Below are 15,102 nucleotides of genomic sequence, written 5' to 3' on the forward strand. Positions count from 1 at the left end.
CAAAGCACACTCTTATTTAGTACTTTGTTTTCCAGTTTATAGATAATTGACAGAGAATTAATTTTCTCCCAGCGCTTTTGCTTTCTATTTCACTAAATATTATTGGCACTATCTTATAATATATTTATTAAAACAGCAATAACAATAATAAGTTACTAACAATACAGAGCAATTGTTATTATGTTTTAGGTACTTCACTATGCACTTTGCAATGATTGTCTCATTAATGCTCATACATCCTATGAAGTAAATATTTTCCCGATTTTTAAGGAGGATAAAACTGACTCATATCTGTTAAGTAATTAGCCAAAGGTCATACGGCTAAAAGTGGTGGGCCTAAGATTCACATCAGACCGTAGACTCCAGAGTATAAATTGCTATGAATTACTACCTTCTATTACATAATGCTGTACTAAGACAGATTTTTTTCTGAAGAACTAACTTATCCTTCTCATTTGTTAGTTTACAACCTGGGAAATTAAAATATAAAGAAATACAAACAAATGTAGGAACACCAACAAGTATATTTAATTAAAAATATGTCATGTATTCATGCTGTGAATGCTGTTCCAGTGCACTGAAAAGAATTAATTTATTTTATAAAAATACTGGAGCAGTTGAAAAGATCAAAACTATTCATTGCTTTTACCTAGCAACTTGACTGTGCTAATGGACACAAATAATATTTTCTATCTTACACTCCATTTCCCACTTTTATTGGCTTGTATAATTGAAAAGTGTATAACGAGTTCAGTTTTTCCTTTTTTTTACTGGGTGAAAAATCTTATAATTACATAGTACAGTTTACCTCAACAGCCATGACAGTATAAAGAAATTAGTTATTTTAAACCAACTGTGATTAAAATTGGCTGCTTCTCATTTAAAACTCATTTCCTTAATCTGTAATGACCAGACTCTGAAAGCCTGTCACCTCTCTGAGATTTGCTTTTTGAAGAAATTATTTAAAAACCCAGGTATAACCAATAAATAATATATTCTTCCTGGACCCCTTCTCATACAACCCAATAAAACATATTAAAAATAAAAATGTACAATAAATGTCATTTAAAGGGTGTGAACTAAGTACCATGGGAGGTAAGAAGAAAAAGAGGACTTGCCAGATGAGACAATCGAGGCAGGCTTCATCGAGAAGATGACAACTATGCCACCTTTCACTACAGCATGACCAAATTGAAACAGACCGGAAGAAAGAGGGAACTTTGCACAAAAAGGAGTGTGCTTGGAAATATTAAACACACCTACCCAGCTTGGGGGGTAAAAAAAAGGTGTTCGGAAAATAAGTTGGAGCTGATCTGGGAGGCTGAGCCTGGACTGTCCGACTGAGGTTTTGGTACTCTACTTGGTAAACCTTGAGGAATCAATGAAACTTTGAAACCATTCAGCCTTAAATCTGAGGAGTGAACTAGGAAAATTAATATAGCAACCAAGAGAGTTTATTACAAGGCTAGGGGCCTGAAAAAGTGATCACTGGTACTGAGGACTTTGAAGAAATATTAATGATGTTGTAGACGTAGAGCTCAAGAATGACGGCAGACAACAGGTAAAAAGGGAGCTGTGAGCTAGGAACTGACATCCTTGAGGGTAAGAACAATATGTTAAGACCCGCCCACACTAACAAAGGTGAGAGCAGCAGCTGGTGTAAATTAAGCAGTCAGAGCTGCTGAGAAATCACATAACCAGAGTACAGACTCACGTTTGGGAGCGAAGGTTTGCCAACACCTCCTCCTCATCCTCAGTCAGAGGCAGCAAGGAAAGCAGTTCCCTGGAGAAAGCTCTGAGGGGTGACTAATGTCATCAAAGGACCCAGATGTCAGGTAACGGAGCAGGCAGGAATGGCGAAGGCCCCATGGTATGAGCAATGGAACACGCATTCCTTATGGCCAATGCAAAAGCCAGTAAGTGGAAAGGCCAGAATTGAGTGAGCTAGCCAGGGTTAGGATAAAATTCAGTCGGAAAGGAGTTAGAAAAAGATACGGCAGGCCACATGATTCCACAAAGTATTCCTAAACATCATAATAAAGTCACAACCATAAACTTCTCACTAGAATAGTTAGTTTCTGGCTTTAAGGGTAGTTAAAATGATTCCATTTAGTTCCTTGCACAGTAAAAGATCTTTACAGCCATGGCTGAATTTAGACCTTAAATGGCCCTAAAAACAAAACAGAGATCACGTACCTCCACACCATAAGTAATTCCAATAAACAGACTAACTGTGAGAGAAGTGATAGAAAAGCAACTAAAGTAACCTTTTTCCTCATGATGACTGTTCTTTTTAAAAAAGATTTCAAAATTAAATTTTTCCTAAAACTAAAAGAAAAACCAAAACAAACAAAAGCCACTACTTTTAGGTTTCCCTGCTTTGCTGCAGCCTGAAGTATACATGGTTGGTCTTCTTTTAAAAAATGTAATTTAGTTCATAATACATAAACCATTGTATTTTCGACCAACTGTTTTCTAATAAATATTAGCCATTAATGCTAAGGATGTTTATTCAGCTTTCTTAAGTGTACTTAGAGAAGCTTAATGTTTAACACTACGAAAGTATAGAGGTAATCAAATTCATTTGTATAACCACTGAGTAACTAAAAATCTACTTTCAAGAAAGATAAATTATGATTAACTACTGTAGCATAAAAGAATTACTTTAAATAAGTACTTATAATCCATGACTTTGTAAGGTATAAATTCAGTCTAATGTCTATATTTTGCACCTTAAGCTTATGTAAGTAAAATCAAACATCAAGTATTATCTATCATTCCTTATAGCAATATATAGAGTAATAGTAACTGATGTGAATAATCATAACTAATCCATTTTCAATCATTAAGATTTATTTAGTTTTGGTAACTGTACTTATTGTGAGACACAAAACTATATATTTTTTCATATGTAATATATATAAAATACTGTATAACTATATTTTTAAAAACTTGATTGAATTTTTAGCTTTGCAATAAAAAGCTTTTCTGATTAATTTTGGGTATGCCAGATTTACTTCATCAGCACACCCATTTTTCAAACATTCTTGATTAGTCGATGTTGTACTACATTAGAAAATATTGTTACTTCATTACCGCTGGCTTTTGGAAGTGATATGGATTTTTCAACAGAGCACAAAACTCTGTTTATATTCACATACTAGTTTTCATAGGAGAAGATCTAAGGATGTTTAGTGAAATGAAATGGATTCTCAAGTTTTTCTGATTTTATCATTCTTTCAGATAGGTTCCATGGGTAATAAATTTTCTGGGTCGTTAAGTCTGGGTCATTAAGTCCTGCATAAAGTTCATGTCATGGGTATAGAGTTCTAAATCACTTATCATTTATTTAAATTAGATTTAAAACAAAGAAAAACTGCAGAGTGGAAATAAACATCAATGGAACACCCAATTTGTCCATTCTTAACATTGTACCATGTGTACTTCAGATCTCGTTTATTAAAAAAATAAATTACAAGTAGAATTGAGGCTCCCTACATAAACTACCAAGATATCACTTAGAAGTATAAAGTTTTATAAAAATCGTTTTCAGATACATGAGTTTTTTTAGTTAGCTTTTTATTATTGGTTTTTAAGTCATTGTATGGTGATCAAAAATGTTGGCTGTATTATATTAACATTGGGTGCTTATTGTGTTGGCTTTGTGCCAAAGTATTTGGTCCACTTTCTAAATATTCACTGAATGATTGAAAATATGGTTTATTTTTCTAATCATTGGGTGCAGTTTTCTAATACATTCATTAGATCAAGTTTGCTAATTGCTGTCAAGATCTTGTAAGTCTTTACTAATTTCTTATATTTTTAGCTGTTTGATCCAGTGGTTCTCAAAGTGTGATCCCCAGACCAACAGTATCAGAATTACCTGGGAAATTGCTGGAAATGCAAATGCTGAGCCCCTAGTCCAGACCTACTGAATCAGAAACCCCAGGGATGGGGAGTGGGGCCCAGTAATTTGTTTTAAAAAGTCCTCCAATGATTCTGGTATATGCTAAAGTGGCAGGGAGTGGCGGGGAATGGTGGGGGCGTGAACACTGGCTTGATCTACAGATGACTGAGCAAAGTATGTTAAAAATGCATTTATTCCCATTGTGGATTTGTCATTTTCTCCTTGCAATATTTTATTTTATTTATTTATTAGACAGACACAAAAGTCTGTCTTATAGCCAGGCCACAAATGGAGTTGCACCTCATGATAGATAAAGGTAGCCACCCCAGAGCTCTAAAATTTAAATATGTTCTATAGTTCCAGCTGCACATAGAGACCAACTGCAGAGTCAATAGCCAAAGCCCTAAGGGAAGATAATCTAACTGGCCCAACTTGGATCACTCTAGCAGTTTCTGTGACTCCAAGAAGAGCAAAGGGGCCATGTCTAATATCACTAGCTTCTTCAGGGACCTGCTCAAAGCATAAACGTGCTGACAAATCCTCACTAACCAAACCCTGCCTTCATTCCAACCATTGTTCCAAGAGCTGTGCCAAGGGCAATGCATGTACTGTCTCAGTAATCACAATCACCCATTGAGGTAATGTACCAATGGGAAAATCAAGACCCATAAATGCTAAATAGCTCATCACACAGCAGGATAAGGGGCAGAATTGAGGTTTTCTGACTCTTATACAAATTTATCTAAGCTAATTTGGCCATGCACAACTATGAAATTCTTTTTGACAGTTACCACCAATAGTTAGTATTAAGTGAAGGGTCTAGATTTCTTTCCCTGGACATCACAAGCAGGTATGAAAGCAAGTCTAAGAATAAACTGTAACCCACTTAGAACATTAACTATCAGGTACAAAATAATAATAAGTTAATAAACAAAAAACAAACAATTCTTTAAACTTGTTTATACAGTCAACAAGGTCCCAGGCCTCTATACTTATAGGGGCTCTGATCATATATTCCATGCAACAATCTAAAAGAGAGGACTCAGTTATCTTTAAATGATATCGTAATCAAAATCCTCTGAATAATCATCTGGCCAGGTTAGGATGCATGCTTCCATTCTATTCCTGGCAGAGATGGGACCATACACGGTCAATCTAGATTACTACTCTTTATATTATATTCCACTTCCTCCACTGGTGATGATATTTCTGACACAAAAGTGCGCTTGGTATCATCTCTGATAATAGATAACACATCATAAACTGTATGCAGACCCATCATAATGGAATCATTCTATTCCGAAAATCATTCTATTTCACGAAAACATGTACATCTGGATGAAGGATAACACGGTTTAAAGAATGCCGCATCCAAAACATCACATCACAGAGGGAATAAAGGAAGTTGAAATTGGCCAACTGGAAAATAGTAGGATACCAAAAAGTAGCTGCCAGCCTATACAGTCAAAGGCAAATCCTTTCACCAAGTCTACAGGGGATTTTTTTCACTTAAGCCAAATAGATGATTTTACACTCCAAATACAGCAACACAGGTACCACTGTCGATTCACTCAACCCCCTCGAAAAAAATTTTTTTAAAAATTAAATCAGCCGGTTGTTGAAATACTTGAATAACTGGTAGTACAATCACAACCAAAGATCTATCAGATGCTCTAAGCAGAACAATGAAGACATTAAAAGCACAGATTTCTCATGAGGTGTTTTGGGGAATAAAAGTAAACACGAGTGTGAATCATAGATAAAATTTTATCTAAAATTTGCAGCAGGGAGTAGGGGGTGAGGGGGTGGGGGTGGGGGGAGGAGGTCCTGTTAACAGTGAGCATGAGAAGGACCAAGAGGGTTATCAGCTCAATGTACTAATTCACTGTTCCATGTTACTATTTTAAATAATCAAAAGAGAGTGAATGAGTAAGTTCAGGACAGAGTCTGAGCACGGAGGGCCTAAGAGACCTGCTGCAGTACGGCTACCAGATGTGGGAACAGACCCCAGTCCACATGTCAGAGCCAACATGAGAAAAACCACTCAAACAGAACTCAAGCTGCCAGTCTCTCTTTTCTGTAGCCTAGTCCATTTGCCTCACCAGAAAAGACATGAGGAGCCGCTTAATGATCCTGAGTTAACAGACCTCTCGGGAATCATCCTTCACTTATTTTTAGGATAATAGGGGTGAGGAGAAAAAAGACTTTAGGATCGAACAGATCTGAGCTTGAATCTCAACTCCACTACTAGCCATGTCACTTCAGGAAGATTACTCAACCTCTCAACCTTCCTTAGCTGTGGATGGTCTTCGTACACAGCCTGCAGGACTGTGGTGAAGAAAGAGTGAAATCATGAATGCACGTAAAATATCTAGCAAATCAGATAGTCAGGAAACACAGTCTCTAATATGAATTTCGCAGCTGTCATTACTGGCTCTCTGCCCACACGTGGTGGCAGGCCAGACTATCTACCTCAGTAGAACGAACTCTACCTATACCACTTCTGACTTACACACTTCTAACTTATAAAAGGTAGAAAATAAAAATGCCTTCTATCCCTCCAGGCATGGGAGCCATGTGAGAAGAAAACGTCAGTTTTATTCATTAGAAGGAAGAGCAAAAGGTGAAAAGCAAGGCTGTATACCTCACTTCTCAGTAGAAAGAAGTGTTGGCCTTCGAAACCCACCCGCACAGTAGTTCTCTACAGTGGAATATACTCTCTGAGTATTTTCACTTAGCTTTATTAGACAGCTTAAAACCCCGACAATTAGTGATTCAAGTCTCTTCAGAAAATGCAAATGCCTTTGTTCAGGTTAGGGTTATGTTTACATTATGCCTCATCCATAGTTCAATCAAATTGCTCTCCTCACAAGGTACCTGACAGAGAACCAAAGATAAAGAAAGTACTTGAATGTCACAAAGCACTTTCTAAGAGTAGACTGACTTGGCTGAATGGGGATGGAAAGGGCAGCGAGGGGAAATAAGGAAAGTCTGGGGTGCTCAAAATCTGACAGAAGAAGGGGAAATGAAAACTGATTTATTTAAAAATCTGCCCACGAAATGGCCGGTAGGTAGGAAGGAAGGAAGAGGACGTCCTCTCCTCACTTTCCCCTCCTCTGCCTCGTTTTCTCCCTCCGCCCAAGAACCAGAACGCAATCTCCCATCATTAGTACCACCACCAAGTTTTAACGTGTTAAAGGAGATTTTTGTGAACCAGCTAAGAATCTTAACTTCATTTGCTTAACCTTTTTTCCTATAGGAAAATGAGTTCTAACTTCCACAGAACTCACTCACAAAACTCTCTGAAAGCAGAAACTATATCTGTCTCATTTAAGGTAGATAACATATTCATTTAACTAACAGATTAGGAGATGCATAGGTGAATGGACAAATGAAGGAAAGGTCCTTCAGACAAGCCTGATCAATCACTCTCCCCTGATTTCAGTTCAGTTTTCTCTAAGTACATATCATTATCTGACCTTATAATACATATTTGTTTGTTAATTCATTGTCTATCTTCCCTATTAGAACATAAACTGCATGAGAGTATATACTGTTTTTCTCACTGCTAAAGTCTTCACCTAAAACAGTGCCTGGCAAATCATGGATACTCAATAAATATTTGAATGAATGAATGAACTAACTGAACAGGAAATGTCTTAAACCACTTGGAGATTAAACACTGACTTGAAGAGCAGTACTCTGGGGCCCTCTCTCACTCAGTCTCCACTTCTTGTTTCACACCACGAGGACCTGACTACTGTCTGGGGTTGTGATCATTCCTTTTAAATAATGCCCCACCGATCACTGTGAAACACTTGTCATGATACTGGTGATTGTCTCTCGCACCACTTCTCCCCAGGAATATATATATATATACATATTTTAGAAAAATGACAAGCCTTCAAAGAGAGTTTTCACTTGCACTGAATTATAAAATTCTCCATATATAATGGTTTTCCCTGCTTTTTTTTCAGTGCCATGAACACTCTGTCCTCTCTGTTTGAAAAGGACTTGAAGTCATGTAACATAAAAGAAACTGTAAAATCTTCCTATTTCTTTTCTTTTTCTGTTGGAAAAAAAATACTGATATTTAGAAAAATGAAGGTAGGGAACACTATAACCTATTTCACATTTAATGTCTGAAAGTCACTTCCCCTGAAACTGCCTGCTTCCAATATTAAAGAAGCCTTCTCCATTCAAATAATGGCATAATACCATTTATTCCTAATTAGTTATTACCCTTTTAATTATAAAGAGGCCATGACTGTTGGCAAAAGGCAGGTCAAATCTATCTTAGACCAACGGATTCCTTGTTTATACTAACTGTTATAAAATAGTAAACCATTTCCTCTCTTGGACAAACTCACATTATGTGTTTGATAATTCTGAAAATATATCAGACCATCAATAGTCAAAGCCCATCTGCTTTATAAACCATATTTAAAAACCTAGCAGTAATGACTCCCTTATATTCAATCACTGAGCTTTCTCATGTAGATAAATGGGTGAAATAAGCTTCATTTTATAACCCTGATCTCATTATAAGTTTCAAAGATGAAAAGGGAGTGTAATAACCAATTAATTATTAATAATCATAAAGTAACATGACTTAATAGTAAATCAAGGCCTAGAAAAAGATTTGTGATTCTTCTATAGTTGGAGACAATGCTCAGGAAATAACATATTTTTTTAAAAAATAATTAACTGTAAGATAGGCTAAGATTTTTCTTTAAAATAATACAATTAATTGATATTTTTCCATACTCTGAAAGAGTAAACTGATCTTTGAATCAAACCAAATATATTAAAGGGTACGTGGGGGTTTTTAGAGAATTTTCCTATACGATTCAGCACTAGTCAAATCAACTCTCCATTCCTAGAAACTTAAGGTCAAGAGGGGAGGGGCAAGAAGTGGTTTCGGAAAATAAACACTTCACTCAGAATACACATGAATAAATATAGCATATCTATAATCTCCAAACCAAATACACTTCTTTTGCAGTGAAGGTTATTCCTGGGGAAAAAAACCACGAATATAAGATAAGCACCTTGAGAACTGCTGTGTTGCACTGAAGGTTATGAAGGAACAGAGGTGTATTATAGAAAGCATGTGGCTACACCTTTCTGGAAGAATGAAATCCAAACTAAATTGCATAAGTAACATGTAGTTCAGAAGGTGAAATGAAGATATTCTTCTTAACATTACAGCAGGATAGATGATAACAGTGCTCCTACAAGAGAAAACTGCAGGAAAGGAAGTCAAGCCAGGTTTCTCAGACTTGGTACAACCAAGCCAAGAAGCAGAATGCAGAGGTTTCGCAATAGTCCAAACTTAAGCTCATTCAGCTCAAACACCATCTGAGATGTTATTGCCCAGCTCTTCATATCAGAGCTGACATGAGGAGATACTTCTCAATAGCTATAACTGTGGAAATTAAAATCACATTTTAGCTATTACTTACTGATTGTCATTCTAAGATTTGCATGTATTACAAGTGCCTTTCTCATTTAATAATCATACCTTTATATGTGTTTAACAATTTGCAATTTAGAAAGTGCTTTTATAACTACTACCTCCTACCCTTTGAAGTAGGTGTTTTTATTCTCTCTTTATAAATAAGACGACTGAGGCTTAAATAATTTAAATGATATTCCTAAGGTCACTTGATAAGATCCTGGGCTCAAATTTAGATGGTTTGATTCCAAGGCCAACAGACTTTCCACTATATTGACTTCCTAGCTTTTCCTAGATCTTTATCTTACCCAATTATGTGTTAACTCTGTAATCATTCAAGTTACAGTTTCCACATTCACTAAAAAAAAAAAACTAGTTTAATTTTCCTGCCTAGATGAAACAGGATCTCCTTTCCGTCATTTACTTTTTAATATTTTTATTAAAAATTATTTGAAAATACACTAAACAAGTCAAATTAAACTCATTTTTCAGCCAGAAAAAAAATGTACAAAAGTAGTCTAAATAAACTATAACTGGCACCCCGACATCAAGCATAATTTTTACCAAGTGATAGCTATGGGGGAAAAAAAAATGGAAAGCAGAAAAGGGAGCTCTCAGCTTGATCGGTACACTTCTCATGAAATGAGTTAGTTTTAACTTGTTTCTCTCTAACAAGAGATGCCCTGACTTACACACGGCATCCTGACACCATTTCTAGAAACATTTATATCATATTACGACTCTATTTTACCTCTTCACCAAGTAATTTCTTCTTTGGCAGCTCCACAGAGCAAAATCAACTTTGGCTTTGACAAACACAGAGACATTTTCATAGCTGGGATTAAGCTTCCACTATTCACTGAGTATTTCTTACTGAATAGCTATAGCTGAGATTCAAGGATTTTCTTTCACTGCCCTTTCAAGTGAGAAAAAAAGACAAATATTAAGTAAAATTGGCAGAAGAGAGTCATTTTAGGAGTCAAAAATCAAAGAGTTTTATTTTATTTCCTACTATGCACATTTAGGTAAGTCCCCTTAGTATTTTTCAAAATTGTTCTTTTGTCTTTTAATCAATAAAGTGAATATAAATTTCTACTCATACATTCTTATATTAGACTAAGGTAAAAACAAGATATCAGATACAAAAGTATTTTGAAAATACTAAAATTAAAAATGAAGTGTTTTTAGATGAATGCTTCATCTGTATGAAGAAAATATATGACTCCCTGTAGCTGAAAATAAAACATCTTATTTTTCAGTTCTATTGACTATTTTTCATTGGGGGAACCATAACAAAAGTTGTATTCTTTCATTCTCGTATGAACCATAAAAAAAGTTGTATTCTTTCATTCTCTTTTAATTGTCTGTCTTTCCAACTTTTTACTTTATTTTTAATGCATTGAGCCCATGTACTATGCTCCATAATGTTTATTGAGAATATCAGTGAATAAAAGAATAATGGGGAGAGACAGGCTGGCATTAAATAATTACATTTAGTACTACACTGGTTGTGGTGAAGAAAAAGGTACTACTGTTATAAGAAAGTAGAAGAGGCATGCTTGACCTAGTCTAAGAGGATGGGGAAGGTCCCCATAAGGAAATAATATTTATATATACATATTATTTTCTCCCCAATTTTCACGTCCAAGTATAAGATCCATGGTTTCTACTCATTAATGTTCTTAAAATGCTTTTGCCTTCTTCCAATCCTAACTTGATGCTACTGAAATAATTTTGTTTATTAATCTTTGATTCATATTTTTTCTGTTTTTCCCAAATATCTCTCTGGTCATAGGAAACAGCCAAAATAATTTTTAAGGTAAACCTAAAATTAAATGCCATGATATCATTCTGCAGTAAAAGATGCTTATTTTTTTTAAAAAAATACACATGTACGGTATCAGTTAAAGCAACAAATCTATCTCTAAAGCAAGATACTAAAGATAATATTTATTTTATGCATTAAAAAGCAGAACTGAATCATGTTAGTTGGGACAATCTTGTCACTGCTGGGCAATGACCATATCTGAATTCGACTGGCAATATATTAATATTCCTGCCAAGGTAACTGGGTCAGAAGACATCCTTATAACTCTACAGAAGAAATCAAAGGAAATATATATAAAAAGATTCACTCCCACATTCAACATTAGAGCCAAACATTAAAAGTCTCTAAGAGTTCCTGTAAACAGAATCTCAGTTTATCTGCCAATTAATCCAATTCTCTCTATTTAAATGCAGACTCTGACCTTAAAAGAAGGCACATTCTACCTGGCTTCTAAGTATATCCAAAGTACACTTTAAGGCAGCCTGGTGCTCTGAGTTCAATACCTAGTCTTTCCCACAGACCCTCAGTACTGACAATGTGAAGAAAAGAAAAAAGCATAGCTACTTTTTCTCCTAAGAATGTCACTCTCTTTTTTTAATCAACAATATATTGTCATTTTTGCATTGCAAAGGCTCAGAACAGACAGTTAAAATGTTCCCTACCACACAGACAAGACCAAGGTGGGGGATGTGAGTGTGAAGGTGTAGATAAATTCAGAGACAGACTGGTATCCAAACAAATCATTTTAAAGATGACTTTAGAAGAAGCAATTTAATTAAAATCCTAAAAGCCTGAAATTAAGATAGAAAGGACAGAGAAATATAGGAACCAATGGAGCAGAGTTAACAGCCCATGTGAATAAACTTAGCACAGACCTTCTGTGTTTATCTCTATGAATTCTCAGTTTACAGGAGGATGCTCTTGAATTATCTCTAGGTCTGATCTTTAAGGCACATGATCAAATTATTTCATCAGGTTTTCCTCAAAGAGCTATATCTTTAATGAATTGAGAAAGCATGGTAGTCTTTTCAGATCTTCAACTATTTTCTGTATTTTTCTGGGACTCGAGTCACATGTGCAAAGAAAACATCTAATTATAAAAATATACATAAAAGTGCTACCAACATATATTTATGATAATGTCAGTCAAGAAGCACTTAGTGATCATATGAAATCAATATAAAAAAAAGGGAGGTAGATGTCAAAAAAATCACATGCTTCATACTAGAGATAACGTAAGCATCATGAGGGTGGATGACTGTGCTTGCCTTAGTCCCTTTGTAATTGTCTCTAGCCTCCGACACAACACAACACAACACAAAGATAACATTTGCTGAATGAATAAATAGGTTTTCAAAAACATTGCAAATGAAGAACTCAAAATGGCTATGGTTGTTTTAGTTATCTGTGACTTGCCATGTGCCATATCTCCATGCTATAATGGCAGGAAATTCCAAATTCCACTTACCTGGCTACTCTCCAGATTATCTAATACAATAATCCTTTTGCTAGTCTTGCATTTTACTGAACAGAACTATCTATTAACTTTCATTCACTTGGGATTCAATAATAATTGTTGATAATTACAGCTTATGAGACTTTAAAGTACTTTTCAATCAACAAAGGTTGCCTTGTGCTCAATACTCTTTGAATTTGATTTAATTTTTTAAAAATCTATTCACTTTGCATTACCCCAAAATTACTATTATTCAACCATGTTGAATGATGATGTTATATATTAATTATTGTAAGAGTTCACATACGATAAAGTAATGAACAGAACACAAGGCAGGAAAATTTAGAAAGTATATTGCTGTTATTTCAGAATGAAAAGAAAAAGTAGGCTTGAATACTAATTTGGAGGTCTAGCCTGTCTCCATCAGTTTCTTGCTGAAATAACAGGCAACACGTTTTATAAACAAAGAAGTCAAATGGTTAATTTCTTAGTCAGTTATATATTAGCACCATATAACACTTTGGCAGCTATACATGGAAGAAATCCTCACTTAATTTTCCATCATCAAATGTTTTCCCATGTCTTCGCGAGTACACTTCATTGGGACATGATATTACAAAGATATATGAGGAACTGTTATGCACTCAAGGTGCTTATGTCTCTCTGGAAAAATAAGACCTGTGAGAAAAAGGTTAAAACACATGGCAGCAAAAAAAGAGGTTAAAGCACAATGGCAGTACACACAACCCTCTACACGTCCAGGGGAGAGACAAATAACACGTCAGTGGGAGACTGAAGCAGTTGGGAAGGAGATGATTGGAAAGGACTTCTGAGAGTTGAGGCTTACAGGATGGGTGTAATTTAGACAGGCAGAAAGGAAAGAGAGAGTGAGCCTTAACAGGATTTAGGGAAAAGAATGTAGCAGAGGTAGGAGGTTAATAAATAGCATCGGTAGGGAATCGAGTTAGAAAAAATGAAAAACATACCATAGTGGGTTTTGAGCTTTGGATTTCGTTTTTAAGACTTATGTTTCCAGTGTCTAATGAAGCCTGGCTCATGGAGACACTCAACTCCAGCAACCCTCACTTCATTTCCACTTGGCATTGGCCTCCTACACCCACAGGCTCATTCCAAAAGTTGTCCGGAGAACTGCTGCACATTTAAAGTCTTAGAAGCCAATCTGTCCACGGTCTTCCATTTTTCTAGCTCTCTCAAATTTTCATTCACACTACACCTTCTCTTTAATCCGATGGACACTTTGCTCTCACAGTCTATAAACTCCTTCGTGACATCATTCTCTAATTGGGGAGGCAGATAATAATACAGAAAGCAAATGAATATAAACTTAAACTCTGAATGTGCTATAAGGAAAATTATAACAAAAGAGAGTTAGGGGGAAGCCTATTTACATAGTGTGGTCAGAGGAAAACTCTCTGAGGAGTGACACTTAAGATAAGACACAAAGGAGAAGAAGGAGCCAACTGTGGGAAGATTAGGGTGTTCCAGACAGAGGGAACAGCATGTACAAAGGCTTGTAGATGAGAAAGATCCTGGCCTCATCTAGGCAAAGAAAGGTGACCAATGTGGCTGGAACACAGTGGTCAAAAAACAGACTAGAAGGGAAGGAGGGCAGAGAGGACAGCAGGGGCTACACACACTGGCCTTGTGAGCTGTGATACGCAGTTTGGAACTTATGCAAATTGTAATGGGACTTTATCGAAACATTTTAAGCAGGAGGGTAACATGGTCAAATTTGTGTTGTTAAGGGGACTATGACTATCACATGCAGAACTGGTGCAAGAGGCAGAATGGGCATGGGGGTATCTATAGGGAGATTTCTGACACTCTGTCTGGTATAGATCCTGGCACATGGTAAATGTCCCAAAAATAGATGACAGAATTTATGAAAAAATGAGCTAACAACTTTTGAAGCTGGAAGTGGCAGTTGCAAATTCATTTTAGAATGATTAGTCTGGCAATGTGTTTTAGACTAGAGAGAACTATGTTGGAACGGTGTTAGTCATAGATCCTGAATATCATGTCCACTAAAAAACATTCCATAGTTGACTATGCCTTCGGAAAATTCGGTCAAGCTTTATAGGCTTCCCATATTCCAAAACACAATAACAGAAGAGGAATCTTATTTATGCAAAAAAGGATTAAATCTCTCTGTGTAAGCTGTTCCTCAAGTTTAATAAGAGTCTTTGTTTGTTTATCTTGTGTCTGGCCAAGTGTGTGTTTCTGTGTGTGTGTGTGTGCGTGTAATATATGTGTTTAGAGATGCTGAAGACTGATGGTCAATCAAGAAAAACCCAAGCTGAAATTGTTAAGAGCTGGGAAGTGAGCCAGTTTGCAATCACTAAAGAACAGCTTAAACTGAGTTCCTTGTTGCCACTCTGGTAATGAGCGTTCCTCAAAGGACGCCACTTTGCATAGTTTAGTTCTCTCTGATG

The sequence above is a fragment of the Pteropus vampyrus genome, unplaced genomic scaffold (assembly GCF_000151845.1).
Source record: "Pteropus vampyrus isolate Shadow unplaced genomic scaffold, Pvam_2.0 Scaffold297, whole genome shotgun sequence".
Taxonomy (NCBI): Eukaryota; Metazoa; Chordata; class Mammalia; order Chiroptera; family Pteropodidae; genus Pteropus; species Pteropus vampyrus.